General features: G+C 41.4%; 1 long non-coding RNA gene across 7 annotated transcripts in view; it reads right to left on the reverse strand.

Annotated features, from left to right (window-relative positions):
* Positions 1 to 2: 2 nt before the first annotated feature.
* LOC126872455 (uncharacterized) overlaps positions 3 to 13643 on the reverse strand; it is a 76256-nt gene continuing 62615 nt past the window's right edge. For 4 of the 7 annotated variants that reach the window (XR_007691981.1, XR_007691982.1, XR_007691984.1 and 1 more), the window contains one exon: positions 3895 to 7525. This is a non-coding gene — a long non-coding RNA (uncharacterized LOC126872455). Of the gene's footprint in view, positions 2877 to 3894; positions 7526 to 13643 lie in introns of those variants that run through there. The other 3 variants (XR_007691985.1, XR_007691983.1, XR_007691987.1) reach the window with 3 other exon arrangements.

Here is a 13643-nt window from a genome sequence, read left to right on the forward strand (position 1 = left end):
AATTAATGATTATATAATTTTATTGAATAAATTTTATAAACATTTATTATACAATAGGTTTCCTATTCCCTTCCTGCCGGTTAATCCGAAAATATATGTATATGAATTATTTATCGCTTGTTAATAAAATAGCAAAAATACATATACCTACATTTATCTATTGTTTACATGACATAAATGTAAAAAGATGAATATATAACACATTAGTCTTATAAATTAATTTCGTGCCTTTTTACATAACTTAGACGTTTATTCACAAAATACATCTCATTCTCCGACATAGCTATCAACGTTGAGATACAAGTGGTTTTCTATGCCAAAATACCTGGAAAACGTAGGAAGCCAGGGAAAGGTTTTGACATAACGTATACAGACGACAATCGATTACATGTAAAGGTGCGGAATTAATTTTAACATCTACTACTTACACAGAATAATGTTTCTTAAATATTTTTTTTCTTTTACAAAAATGTTGACAATTTTTCCCTTTCCTTTACATTTGTTTTTTCACACAAAATGACGCCTAAATTTTCTAATCAGCAGTTCAATTTTATTAAAAATGTGTCAAACTTTACTGTTCATCGAGGAAAAATTATACAAAGTTTAAATTATGAAGTTTTCCTAATTGATTCCACAGGTTTTCATCCACATTTAGTGTTGCAAGAAATCTCACGATGATTCTGTGACCCTCGGGCCCTTATCAGTTCTCCGTCCAGTCGTCTAACAATTCTACACCGGACAGGAGAATGATAAGGGGCTTTGGGCACGAAACGCCTCGACACGAGGCTACCAAAAACTTCCTTTGCCGCCTGGTATCCAATCTTCTCGTGATTTCCTGTAAATTCTAAAAAAGAATATTCTTTTATATGCTCCTCGAGCATATTACTATCGTCAGTTACCCTCTGGTTACATCAGTTTCATTCTATATATATTGCTATAACCATTCCCCTTTTCTCAAAAAGAATTCAATGAATGGCAGACATTGATAGAAGTAATTGATGGTCTCCTGCCATTCTGAATGACGAACGCATATTATCGCGTAACTTTATCTAATCAACAGAGAAATTTATGTTTATCCTTTGATTATGTAGAATGTGCCGACTTAGTTCGTCACCGATCTGGTATTTTGTCAGCGAGTCTGTCTGTGTCTCTCTTTCGGCGGAATACGACACAACGGTCAAACAGAGATATCAAAGCCGTGAAACACGATGAAAAAGGCCAGTGCTTTTTCGACAAACAAGATTTCCGTCCCCTTGAGTCACACCGATGACTCACGTGTCCAGAACACAACGGGCCAAGTGAAATGTAACTGAATTATCGGTTATACTCGGCAAATACCAACGGCTCTGCTACGTCGATAAGCCGGTTCTTCGATAACCGAGGCGAGCGAGTTAGGCAAAACGTATCTTCTCTTCGTATTCCAATGAGAACCTTATCGCTTATGAAAAAGCTGCAGGATTCTCCGGTTGCATCTGGAGATGCAGGAAAAAGTAAACTAAGGGACACACATTGAGAATGAACGCGAGGGGGGGGGGAAAAAAGAACGACAGTTCGTGAATATCGATAGCGAAACGAAAGAAAGTAAATTTTGTTAATGCAATATTTCGATAAATATCGGTAACTGGTAGATCATTGAAAATTTGTAAATTTGTAAAATTTGTAATGATTCTTAGATCTCGTTCAGATCAATCAAGTTACTACTAATTCGAGTAACTTGATTTCTCCAGAGTATACTTAATGGAAAATAAAACGTCTTGCGTGTACATGTAAATTATAATTAGAAATATAATGTAACAATGTTCTCTTTTTCAAGTCAAGCATGGTTGAAACAACCTGAACTTCATTTCAAACTTTGGAAGCATATTAAGAACAAAAATGACGATGTTACTATCTATCTGGATAAGTCTTTTTGGAAAGAAACATGAATTATACAAGATACAAGCAGTATCGATAATTGGTTGGTTTGATGGTAGGAATTAACGAGTATTTTATCTGGGAAGTTTGTTTGGCTCGACGATTAAAAGATAAAAAGAGTGTGTCACTTATGGTTCCAACTAGGCATGTCGTTCTTAAGCTTCTACGTTTCCCGCTTTCAACGTGCGCACAGAAATAGACCACATCTCCCCTCGCGAGTTCCCGAGTTTTACGGCCCTGAATCAAGCTCGCGTGGCTATTATACAACACGAGCAATCTTCTAACCTTGGTCCAGACTGACCAGTTTCTTTCGTTTTCGATGCCCGCGGGGAATCGTTGATACAGATCATGATTTCCGCGAACACCATGTTTCCATGGGGAAATGAAAGAAACGTACTTTCCAGATAGCTTGGCGTACTTAATTCTATGCGCTATGTGCCAATAGTCTTTAAAAAGATCACATAACGTCTTCAAACACGCTACATTAATTTTTGAAATGAAATAAAACAAAGTAAATGAAGTAAGAGTTAAAATTCCATTTTTTCTTCTCCCTTTTTTCTTTTTTTTTTTTTTTTTTTTTTTTTTTTAAAGTAAAATGTGAAGGAAATATATGGATTATGTTTAAACACACTTGGTCAGTGTGTGTTAGACATTCTCAGGAAATACCGGTGTAAGCAGATTGCCATTTATGGGGTTTCCAGCGATCAACGGCCCGTGGCTTAATTGATATCGATCTCATTGACGTCGATTCGCAACAGCGACAGTGAATTCAGAAATCAGCAGTCAGAAGCGAATGCGACCCACTTATCTGTCTCCGCTGGGCTTCAATTTCCTCGCTGACTTCAATGACTGTCGCAATTCTATCGCAAATATTTCAACCTCTCGCGGAGTACTAACGCGTATGTTGAATTTTCTCTTTAATACAGATGCGTTCTCCGAGAAATTTGTCAACTGAATGGTAACTGTGAGAAGAAAAGAAGAATAATTTTTACTACGTCACGTTATATATTCTGATTCTTCTTGGAAAAATAAGAAGGAATCATAATTCAGCAAGCTTTAATAAATCTCTAATAAATAAATAGAGGTTAATCGGAAATGCTCAAGGTTTTGGCAGACGAATTCTGCTTTTCTAGATAAGCACACGTTATCTGCCTATACACGCCATATAACATATAGCTCCTAACGCTGGCTTGATATTTTAATCGTTCAAGAAATGCCATTTACTATTTTAGTGTACGTAACAGTGTTCCATACATTAATTTTCTAACAATATCATTTATATATAAAAAAAAAAAAAAACTTGAAGCCAGAAAGAAAATGTTTTAACATCTTCCTAATCGAGTGAAAAGAAATAAACTATTCGTGTCTCGCTTGCTATTAACAAAACGCAAGAATGAGTATTACGGACAAAAAAGAATAAAGGAAGATTCAAAACCCCAGAGAAAATTCTTTCGTAACGTTACAGAACACGTGGCCCGAGCACACGTGCTTTTCAAAGTTTATGATTCCATGAAGAGATAGATCTTGGTAGATCGTGCTATCTTTTTGAAACGAATTTTACTAACTATCGGTCCTAAAGCGGTTAAATACATAAATATTTGCTATATATGTATACGATAGTGAAGTTTTGTCACAAACGAACCTCGAAAAAGTGCTAACGAGGTATCGAACGTATGCAGGGAAGCAACACACGTTTATTTATTTTTCTTCGAACTGATTTCTTTCTCGGAACGAACCTCGTAGAATTTCACGCACGAACGAACCCTGCATTTGTTCCAAGCCGCGTTCTTTTTGTCTCACCGGAATCGAGATACCGCGAGAGAAGAGATCGAAAACGAAACAAACAAAAAATACGTTTCGTTGTTCCCAATATATCAACGATGGAATTAATCCTTAGATTGTATTATACTACCGGGTTGTAACATAAATTCGTCCTGTTTTTTGTATTTTTTACAGTAACAAATATAAAAACAAGAGGAATTAATATTATAATCCTATATATACACGTTATACGCTTTACATTATATTCAGCTGACATTTAATTGCTTAAACTACCGTGATCTAATTTATTTCCTTCCTAAAGCGCGCGATTTTTTTCAAGCGACGAAGAATAAATTCGTGACACTGAACAAAAGCTCCACTCGGAAAGCGGGTTATATTAGTAACACTCTCGCGTGTAAACCGTGCAAGTATACGAGCGAAGCGATGATAAGAGGATGCGCGCGCTTACATCGGAGGATATCGGCGGAATGAAATAAACGGCATGCAGGGAGACTCTCGCGTGATTTTACGCTCCTGGCGAGACAATATGCGGCGCGATAGCCTTGAGACACGTCTGCTTCCTTTTATTTTTACATCTGACCCGAGACAACTACACACTCTCGTAGCAAACTCCGCTGCTCTCTTTTCCCTCGCGACCGCGCTCTTCGAAGACCGCCACTAGAACAACTAAGGCGACCGATGCACACTTTATGAAAAACAAGCGAATCTTTCACTGGCTCGCGCGTTACTGACAACGTCAAGCTACTCGACACCTCTCATTTTCTCGATTAACGAACGGACGTAACACCACGCGGCCACCGTACGCGCAAAGACAACGAATAAGTTTTCTAACCTCTTTTCCTATGCAGACTGGTCTTTGACCGGTCACATGGCGCGAACCGGAGAGCGGCCGCGACCGATCGATCTGCGTCCAAAATACCCTCTTACTCTGCTCTGCTCTGCTCTCCCTCTCTTCCCTTTCTCTGTCGCTCGGCTGTTGGTTGAATTCTCGCTAACGTTTCCTCTTCGTCGAAAGCTCGTAATTTCTCGTTTCACACGAAAAGCACGCACGATTCTTCAGCGAACGGGTCACGCTGTATCTCGTACGAGAATAAGCCAGAATCGCGAGTATAAAATATACGAGTGCATCTCTTTTTCTCCCTTTCTGGTTGCTAGAGAGAGATACTCGAGCGCAGCGCAGAGAGAGCCAATCGTCGAGGACCCACGTAGTCGGATGCTGATGTAACGGAACTGGGGATTGGTCGCCGCGTATTCTCGCCGCAACGCTCGTGAATCATCGAGAGATATCGATACGAGCGACGAACACGCGTCGGGAAATGTGTCTCGCGCACTACTGAGCCGTTCCACGATCGGATTCGGACTTTTCGGCCCGGTCACTCTTCGTCGCTGTGAGAGGGGAAGCCAACGAAAGTGCACGTCTTTCTTTAACCCCTGTGCTTTATCTCTGTCGGGCATACGCGTGGCGCCATCTTTGAATTTCCCTCTCTTTCTCGGTCCTCGGGTTCTCCCCCTCCCTTTCAAGCTGTGCCAGCCTCCCTCGACCTCGCGCCCCGATCTCGTTCATCTCTTTCGCGCGCGCTTCGTGCGCCCGAAGATGCTTTCAAAGGCATCCTGTGTGTAGTTACTCAAACACCAGGCTTTCGAATTTCGATTTTTCGCTTTTCTTCGGAATCTTCTGAATTTTCGTCAGAAGGGGAGAGATTATACTCGAAGAATTCCATAGAGAAGCAGATTCTGCGGCGAACGACACGTGCTTCGCATAGTGAAGAAAATCCTGACGTGATTTCTCCTTCGTACGAGAATCTATAAGATTTGCGTCTATGAAATAAATTTCACGCATAAAGTAGGCGTAGGTAAAGTTAGGGGGTGGGGGGGAAGTTTTCGAATGGCAGTTTCTGATTTTCTTGCGGAATTTTCCAAATTTTTTGAAGGGCAGGGATGTTACTTACGCCGGAAGAATTTTAGAGAAATGCGAAGCGGCGAATAACGCGTGCTTTGTATCGTGAAAGAGGGATGCCACCTCGATGCGAGAATGTAAACAAATTTCTGAAAGATTTGCATTTACGACGAAGAAGCTACACGCGTAAATATCGATAAAGTTATGAGAATGAGTTTTTGAGAGGATGTGGGAAGAGGAATTGCTCCAGCACGCTTCCGAAGGAGTGCGTTTTCCGGCCGATTTCACTGGCAGTCGATGACGTTCCACGCAGTTACTGTAACTACCCCATTCACGGCTTTAATTACGTATTTAGACCGAAGCTCTGTCTCTTCCCGATGATGTCCTTTCGTGCTAATTAAAAAGCGCCTCGAGTGTCTCTTAATTCTGGTGGAAGCTCGCCAGGAGTTCGCTTTTCATCTTGGAGACCGCGAGCCTGGCAATAAAGGGCTACTACGACTGCTTAAGCGCACAATTGATGGCAAAAATCGCAGCCAAATATCCGACCAATACGTACGCAGATGCAGCCAGTGGGCGTAAGAGGCGGAGAAAGATACAGAGAACATTTTACCTTCCTTTTTTTTTTCTCTATCCTCTTTCTTTCCTTTTTTTCAAGTGACCCAGTAAAACGGATTCGAGGATCTTGGACAAATTAGAGGACAAATTAGAAATCGTTTCGCTGAACAAGAAGAGAAAAGAAGGAGTCGAAATGGCTAAGTACGGTGAAAAGCTAACCGAGAGGGTGGTAAGCAGATACTAACATTGGCCCGTGGAACGAAGTGACTCGATATCGGGGAGTGTCTCGGCGTTAGCCCCGAATTAATTCCTTGGGGTGGCTGGGAGATTCTCCATTACCAGCGTGGAACGAGCAACGGTAAAGTGTTCCGCCTTAAAAAGAATACCTGCACCTCCACCTCGACTCGTCCCGGGGAATTGCTCCCCGCATCCCCTTGGTTCCCGAAACTCCTCTACTTCGTTTCTGCTTGCTGTTCTCTCCCTCGTGGCATCCGCCGCAAAACGAATTGTCTGAAAAATTCGAAAGAATGCCCCGTGTCTGGACGGGCATTTAAACGTGGTATGGTCCGTTTTCACAAAATTCGAGCGGCTCTCGACGACAATTTGCGAGCTGTCGAAGGCTGAAGTACCAACGACTACCACAAAAATGCTGCTCCATTTAACTCTGTCTTTTCTATCGTACAATAAATTGTCCCGTGATTTACCAGGAGCAGGCTGAAATTACTTTTGTCCGTGGTTGTTCTTCTAGGCATTGCGTTCGGCTTGCGCGATTAAGCGCGGAAGCCCCGATGGAACTGGACCAAGCGAAAAGGAAATAAGATTCAATTAAACGAGACAGTTAATTGGACGATCTTCTTCCCCCAGGTTTACGAGGGAAACCTTGTGGTTGGCAGGTTCGACATTTGCAACGGCTAATACACCGGCAATTACAGCTGTCGTAATTACTATGTACTCTGGCATCGGTTATCTGCTATTTGGAAAATCCAAAGGCTCGTCCAAGGCTTCGTCGAACAATCGACCCGATTAAGGATCCTTTAAAGGAATAGAGCAAGTCCATGGAAGTTCCTGGAAAAAAAGTTGGTTACCCTTGAAATATTTGCCGATACTGACCATCAATGCGCAGGTTATTTCCTGACGTTCCTTTCGTGACATATGGTCCAAACGATAGAACGAAGGAGTCGCTTTAAGAAGGAAACAAAACTGTCCGTGGGCACACGTGTTGGACAAAGGCCGATTTCCAAGTAGATCTCGTGACGACTAGCGTGAGCGTTTCAGCGTACAGTGTACCCATAGTTGGCCTGACGTTCCATAAGTGGTGCGGACTAATTATATTCCATGGCCGGCGACCTTCGCTCTCGGGCCAGCTGTTTTCTGGATCTGTAAACGTACCAGAGACGACACTGGTTAATACCGTGTGAATCGGACGCCGAGATTTAGAGAAATAAGGTTCGTCCATTCAATTTTCGAACTGCGGTTCACTCTGATCTACCATCGACGCGAACATTATGGAAGATAATTTTTCATATTAAATTTTCATCTTATTTTTCTGAAATGTCTCGTACTCGTACTAGGATTTATAAAATAATTTATTGCTTGGAGAAAACACGCGAATGTTTATCAAACAGGTCGAAAATCCTAGGACGGTACTTATATCTTTTTCAAAATTTGGAAAAAGTTCAAGTCATTGAACTTGATACGAAGAGAGTGTAAGATGTTGGTGCGCCATGAATCGTATTAAAAAACAACCGCGTGTATTTATAGCAAGTCGTATATTTGCGATATTATATTTTGTATCGTCCACATATACAGACGGATTAATATAAGCGCTGGATTAAAACGATCCAGCACTTGCTGGAGCAAAGGTTAAAAAAGTCTGTGAATTTTTCGACGAAACCACTGTCCTGTCGTTTGTTAAATTGAAACGGAGAATAGGAAAAAAAGCAACAAGGAGAAACAAGAATAAAAATACGAGATTCGAGAAACGGCGAGTTATTCAACGGTAAATAGCCTTTCGTAAGCGTCGAAAAAGAATACATGGCGAGTTGTACGTATAGCAGCCGGTTAAATGCACCGTGTACGAGAGCACGAATTGAAAGGACAGATCGACGCGAGTGGGTGGCGCTTTGAGCTTTTCCCAGATACAGATAATGCTCGGCAGCGATTCGAAACCGCGCGATGACTGATGCGATTGAAAATTTGCAAGAGCACGCGGCACGCGTTGAATACTCGTATCGCCGGGGTCGAAAAGAATGGTGGCGATGGCAGAGGATAGGGGCCGGGAGGAGACGTCCGTGAAACATTGTGGACGAGATAAGACCGGAATTTTCAGGCCGAATAATATAAAAGCTCAAGCTACTCGGTGCTCTTTTGTAATAATCACGAATGGGAAAAGGATGGTTTTTAATCTTCCGCGTACAGGTTTCGAAAGATGGGAAAGAAAAGCGAAAAAGAAGAGATCTACGACCGTCGAGATTGGTGTGAAAAGGACCATGCGAATCGCAGGCCGAAAACGGGAAGAATGAGATGAAAAAAGAAAAGAAGAGAAGAACCGAGAACAAACGATCGTTAACCGTATTTACATAATGTTTCAACGGATCGTGAATATCACACGGGTGTATGGCGGGTGTTGCATGCTGCTCATTTTAATTAACCTATTCTGCTTTTCAGCCAGCTGCTGGAAATGTAATTATTTAACTTTCGGCGCATCTTCCATTCGCTTTCCCCCGCTGAATAATTAAGCAACTTTTTTTCTCGCCGCGCGTCTAGCGTTCGCATCGTTCCCCATCTCACTCTGCTTCTATTTGCACCCTGGATTTCCACTCTTTTTCCCTCGTTTCGTCCAACCAAATTCGCCAAATGCCTAACCGCATACGCGTCGAATGGACTTCTCGAAGAAGCTCGTGTATTTCGCTAAAGAGAAATACAGATTAAGGCGTGCTTAAGAATCTTAAGCGTCGGAAGTTCCTAACTTTCGAAGAATTCCTTTCCGAGCAGACGCGGCGCGATAAGAAATTGCAAGGAGCCTGGATAAATCAGAAAAGCGGTTAAAGCATTTGGGAAAAGGAAGAAAGGGATCGAGGGTTCATCTTTAGGGCGTGGTAAGTTTCCAATTCGGAATAGGAGGGTCAAGGTTTAACCTTGAGCTCCATATGTACACACCATGACTACCGTTTCACCCTGTCACGTTTTCCTTTCTCCCTTTCTCCCTCTAACCTCCCCTTTTTCTCTTCGTTTCCTGTCTCTCCTTTCCCCATTCTTACTCGTTTTTGTATGTCGTTTATTTTTTTTCTTTTTTTTATTTTCGTTCACTCATTCGTTTCGGACATCTCCTCCTTCCACGAGGAGGAACGACCGTTGCCTATCGGAGCAGATAGGTGGTGGTCCGTATCCCCTGTTCACCGAGAGCAACCTCTATCCATCGTTTTCTATTTACGGCGTCCGGTATGGTCAATCTCCGGGGACGTGGCATGACAAGGCTACTTGGTCCATCGATACTAGTACACCCACTAATCTTTTTATTCCGCCCTCGTGCTAGTTTCGAGGGTGGATGTGAAAACAGGATGACTGTAAAATGGCCAAACAACCTGCTAGGAAATTAATTTCACGTGTACGTCGAAAAACGACTTCTCGTTTATCTTTAGCGAAATTACTTGGACCCGCTGGCCTCTGTGTACAGACAATTGGGAAAAAAGAGCAACTTCAGACAGGCTGAAACAACGATTTTCTTCTTTTAACTCTTTAACGCCCATGTTCGTTAGATACACGGCTATGTTAAAACGTCGAATTTATTCAAGTTCGTGACGTCCGCAAAAGGAGCTACATACGGAGACATTGTCGAAACGAAATTATAATATTTTATAGAAAAATTAAGACGTGTGCTTCGCCTTATAGTTGTATCGGGTGGGTGAAATATACGTGTGATACATCGTTCACAAAGCTCAAGTTGATATCTCTCGTGTACCTGTTCAACTTTTTAATGATCATTATATTCAGTAATCCCCTCTTTTTTTTATCGGCTCTTATTCCCGATAATTCAGAGTTTTATTTTTGTACGTTGTATCGTTACCTCTTTTACTCTTTTTGTTATAATCGTTATCGCGTTATTATTGATTTATCGAATTGTACATCTTCCTACGACTCTCTATTTTTAAATATCAAAGATAAAAGCATTTTGAACGGCGTAAAAAATGCACAACCTGTGCTTTTACATTCGCAGAATATAATCCCTCGAATATACCGAAAACAAAATCCCTGTACCTTTAACGCGATCAATCGTTAAAAGAGTCAGAATGTTAAAGGATTAATTTGCTACGAAGTTACGCGTCCCGACTGTAAAGTACGACGAATTCAATCTTTCGAGTGTGCTCGGTAAATTCGACAAGAGTCTCGAGGGGTGCGCGAATTTTGCGAGTAATAGCGCGTAGATTCGTTCTCGCGATAACGCCACGCACTGATTACTGCAAGAACCGTAGAGAATAACGCCGATTTCCCAGGTCGATACGTCACTCCTTAATGAGGCGGCGGTCGGTGTCGCCGAGGTCTGGAAATTCGGCTAAAAAGTGCAAACCGCGCCCTCGGGACACGGTTGGAAGAAAAGGGGACGAAGAAACAGGAGAGGAGCTTTCGGTCGGAAAGATATCACCGTTCTATTAAATGCGCCTATAGTTAGTTAGTCGTGTTACGTGAATCTTGGTGGCAAGGTTGTTAATAGCCGTAGCCATCTCGAGGATACTTATGAGAGTGTTACGCGTTGGAATAATTATACGGAGGCATTGACATCTCACCGACGCAAGCTATTATTACAGGTGTTTTATTTTCGAACGAGCTTGAAATTCTCCTAATTTCGTTGTTCCTCGCGTAGCCTGATTATCGTGGTTCGTGTAACGACGACTCGAGGGGCTCTTTGCCGAGAAAGTCAGATATTCCGATATTCTTAGTTCCTGTTCAATCTTTTTTAACAAAAATATTTATCGTATCGTGCAATTGCCATTTTCCAGGGATCCGAGTAAACAACGAAGATCAACCGAAGGCCAAAATCATGAAAAATTCGTAGTAGACTGACACGCGATTAAAAGAATAATCGATTAATAATTATAATTTGTTGAGGTTATTAGATGTATAAACAGAGAAACGCGCGGATAAATTGTAAGGTAGAAAATATACTTTAATACAGAAGTGTAAGTACAAGTAGGAATATAATTTGAGCTGATGCAGTCAGCAGTGTTACCCAATAACTGAAAACCCCGAAGCCATCGTCGCCTGCCTACTGTCTATGGTCTGCATTCGTCCCAGTCTTTTGTCTATACGCTGTCGATGGTTTCAGTGCCTGAGAAAACTAAAGAGACCAGATGTAGAGTTTTCTTAGAAGTGGTGACCACTTCAACATAATTACCAAAAACCTGATAAATAGTAGTAATTCTGGGTAGTATGTAATTAATGAAACTAACTAAATACCGAACTAGAATCGTAAATACGAAGAATTAATAACTAATAAAATAAGAAAAAGAGAGAAACGATGAGAGAAGATCTAAAGGGATATAAGAGATCGTTGGAGCGTTTAAGTAAGCGAGATCAGTGGGTGTACTACTGACGTGTAATATCATACGATTGAAGCAGCTGAAATGAAACAGTACCAACGTACGATGATGTTCAACTTGTAACAGTTGATACGCTTTTGAAAGGATGAGAAAAGTTCAAATTTCTGTATAACGCCAGAACAGATTATTAGGCCATGTAACGCTATATTCGTAATAATAAACTTCTGCACTTTCCAACATGAAACCTGTATCTTCTTCTCCTTTCCAATAGATGGAATTTAAATATGCTATCTGGTTGCTGTTGCAAACCCTTCAACAGCTATGAGCTTTCAGTTCATGCGTGGAAACTCGGCAAGGCTTATTTCTGCCACGATATCTCCAATTTCCAATTGTACAGAAACCTAATCGACAAGCGTAAATCTTGCATCGGATGTAACGGGTCTTGATAACCGCTAATTGAAACGTTCGATCTATCTTGCTTGGCGATAATTACCGCACGCGAGATTGCGTTGACTATTCGCAGGCTAGTACTACCAAACAGGGAATGTTCCCTTTTACCATTTCGAGTATCAGAGTTGTAGCTTGAATATCAGGTTCTTCATGCCTTAGTCTAACTAATAAGTAACGAGGATTTACGCGTCACAAGCTACGAACATCAACAAATTTCCCGGCAAGATATCAGCAGGTCTGTTAGTCGGACAAACTCAGATCTTCCAATACGTTTCGTGCAAAATTACAGAATTATAAAATAAAAGTCTATCACCTGTAACTTGTAATTGATCGACTCGTTGCTATTTATTAGTTGGTAAATAATTATTTACAAGAAGGCACTGCTGTCTTTTTTTAAGTACACCAAAAAGAGAAGAACAGAAGAATGAAGATTCGAAAAATAAAGGATAAATGAAAAAACACTTCTTAGTTAGGGTATGTGGCCCTTTGAGACGTACCATCGACCAGCCACCACCAGCCGCGCACTACCTTCGACGCCAGTAAATTGAAATTATTGGCGCGACTCGCCGCACATTACTGGCTCGTTAGCAAGATATCGCATTTGCGAGTCGGTCCACCCACTTTCCGCCTGGTTCCCACGACTTTTTTCCTGCCTCGATTGCCAGAGGCTTGGTACTTTTGTACGGCTCTGGTTTCCAAGCGTTCCGCCATCGCACAAGAGAATGACGAGACAGAGAAAGAGAGAACCAGCGGATCGGCAAATTATGATTCATTAAGGACTAGAATCGGGACACGTTCGATGGCGTGTAATTTTCGATAGGAACGTATTTTGTTAGAAGAGCAGCAAGAGAGAAAGAACGAAAGAGGGGAAGAGATAGATAGATAGAGAGAGAGAGAGAGAGAGAGAGAGAGAGAGAGGAGACACTCGTCGGTTAAAATTATTGGTGGACTTTGAAATTCCTATTGAAAGATCGGCCTTTTTATCGAGCTACTTTGCGTCCTCCTCGTGGAGAATAGACGATGATAAAGGGATCCTTTCAATCGTGATTCATTTAACTGATTAGTTGGTGTTGCGATCGAGATCGAAGATCAACGCTGGTTGTGAAATAGAAACTATTACGTTATAATACATTTTTCAAACGGGATTGAATAAAACTCGTTGTTCCGTTATCACGCAGTTCGCCACTATCTCGATCGAACTTATCAAGCCACGAGAACGTGGCGTTGTATGTATTTTTATCATCATGGTTGAATGTTAGATAACAGAGGAACGATACCCCTCGAATATGTGCACTGCCGTCCATAAGCATATTTCCATATTTCCAAATTACCGTATGGAAATGTATAAAATATATTTGAAATAAACCTCTGTAAACTTGCTGCGTTCCGTGGTCGTTTCCGACGCGCGATCATGTTTTCTCTATTGTTAAACGATTTTTCCAATTCCAGAAAAAGTACGATACGATCGTCATCGATACGAACGTCTTGTGATTCGATTTTATGCGAAA

This window comes from Bombus huntii, chromosome 13 (assembly GCF_024542735.1).
Source record: "Bombus huntii isolate Logan2020A chromosome 13, iyBomHunt1.1, whole genome shotgun sequence".
NCBI lineage: Eukaryota > Metazoa > Arthropoda > Insecta > Hymenoptera > Apidae > Bombus > Bombus huntii.